A 2,196-nucleotide genomic window follows, 5' to 3' on the forward strand; every position below is an offset into this window, starting at 1 on the left:
TGACAAATCTAACAATTTTAACACTACAATGGAACAACTTCACAGGGAAAATTCCACCTTCAATTGGCAAACTTACAAAGTTGACAAATTTCTCTGTAGCTGAAAACAATTTCTTCGGGTCTGTACCATCTAACTTGTGGAATCTGAAATCAATGTTGCATTTAGACCTTAGCCATAACAATTTCCAAGGGAGCATACTTGTTTAGTTTGGTAACTTAGGACTCGTCTCGCTAAAAATTTCATCGAACAAATTCATTGGAGAAAATCCTGAAACTTTAGGACAACTTGAAAATATACAAACCATTCAAATGGACCAAAACATTCTCACTGGAAACATTCCGTACACATTCAAAAGTCTATATAGCTTGAGCTTGCTCAATCTATCCCATAACAATTTATCCGGCCTCATGCCAACTTTTCTAAGTGGTCTAAATCTCACTAAACTGGACCTATCCTACAATAATTTCCAAGGGAAAATACCAAGCATTGGTCTATTCGATAATCCTACAATTGTTTCACTAGATGGCAATCCAGGATTGTGTGGAGGAGACATGGATTTGCACATGCCTCCATGCCATGTCGCTTCGAGAAGAGTAGGCAGAACAAGCTTATTGATCAAAATATTGATCCCAATATTTGGGTTCATGTCACTCGTATTGCTGTGTACTTTTTATTCCTAGAGAAGAGGACGTCAAGAAGAGCATATAGATCAGAGCTATCTTATGGTGAGCATTTTGAGAAAGTTACTTATAACGATTTAGCTCAAGCAACACGGGACTTCTTAGAATCCAACCTGATTGGGAGAGGAAGCTATGGTTCGGTGTATCGAGGGAAGCTGAAGGAAAGCAAAATGGAAGTGGCAGTAAAGGTTTTTGACCTTGAGATGAGAGGAGCAGAAAGAAGCTTCTTGTTAGAGTGTGTGTGAAGCATTGTGAAGCATTCAACACCGGAATCTTCTTCCCATCATAACTGCTTCCTCAACTGTAGATAATATAGGAAATGTTTTCAAAGCTTTAATTTATGAGTTCATGCCTAATGGGAGCCTGGACACATGGCTACATCACAAAAAAGATGTGGAGGCTGCAAAAAATCTTGGCTTGACTCAGAATAAGCATAGTGGTTAATATAGCTGATGCATTGGATTATTTGCACCATGATTGTGGATGGCCAACTGTTCACTGCGACTTGAAACCCAACATTATCCTTAAGCTTCTAGATGATGATATGAATGCTCTTCTGGGAGATTTTGGAATTGCACGCCTCTATCTTGATTATCAGTCAAAATGGGCAGGTTCAATTAGTTCAATTGGTGTAAAGGGAACAATTGGATATATTCCTCCAGGTACCTATAGTTATTTTAGCTCCTTTTTTGATCATTTATGTCAATATTTTTTATAGGTAGAAAATAAGTTATAACACAATTAAATTGTTAATTTGTGTGAGCATTTTCCAATTTAGAGTATGGAGAAGGTGGCCATGCATCAATGTCTGGGGATGTTTATAGTTTTGGGATTGTGTTGCTAGAGATTTTGACGAGCAAAAGGCCAACATATCCTATGTTTAAGGATGGCATGGACATCATTAGCTTTGTGGAGAATAACTTTCCCGATCAAGTATTTGAAGTCATTGATGCTCACCTCCTCGAGGAATGCAGGAACTCAACTCAAGGAAATACCTTGGTACAAGAAAATGAGATCTATCAATTCTTGGTTGATCTGCTGCAAGTAGCACTTTCATGCCTTCATTCGTTACCATCTGAACGATCAAACATGAAGCAAGTAGCTAGCAGAATGCATGCAATCAAAACATCACATAATGAAATCACAAGTAATAAGAACAAGGGTGTTCCATGAATTGTACAATAACATATTGTTGGTACCTAATTTGAACTAGGTCTAGGATACCTTTTTGGCCAAAGGGCTACACAAAGGAAGTGTTCGGCCGCATGGAAAATAGACATGTAAAACAGAAATAAGCATTTGTACTGTAAAGAAGTAATAGATCAGATGGAAATGTAAGTTAGGAAGCACTTATTGTGTAAGGCCCAAAATCTGTATAAGAAAAAAAAGTAAATATACTACTATGTATAATTTTGAGGATTTCTTGATCCTCTTTTCTTTGAGCAAATTCAACTAAAGGAATTAAAGTAGTCGAATGACTTCCAATAACAATTTTATTCCTTTATAGAATATACCT

The 2,196-nt window shown here is 37.0% G+C and overlaps 1 pseudogene; it reads left to right on the forward strand.

Moving 5' to 3' along the window:
• Positions 1 to 571: 571 nt before the first annotated feature.
• On the forward strand, positions 572 to 1,853 carry LOC109945827 (probable LRR receptor-like serine/threonine-protein kinase At3g47570; annotated as a pseudogene).
• The last annotated feature ends 343 nt before the right edge of the window (positions 1,854 to 2,196 follow it).

This window comes from Zea mays, chromosome 4 (genome assembly GCF_902167145.1).
Source record: "Zea mays cultivar B73 chromosome 4, Zm-B73-REFERENCE-NAM-5.0, whole genome shotgun sequence".
In the NCBI taxonomy this organism is placed as follows: domain Eukaryota; kingdom Viridiplantae; phylum Streptophyta; class Magnoliopsida; order Poales; family Poaceae; genus Zea; species Zea mays.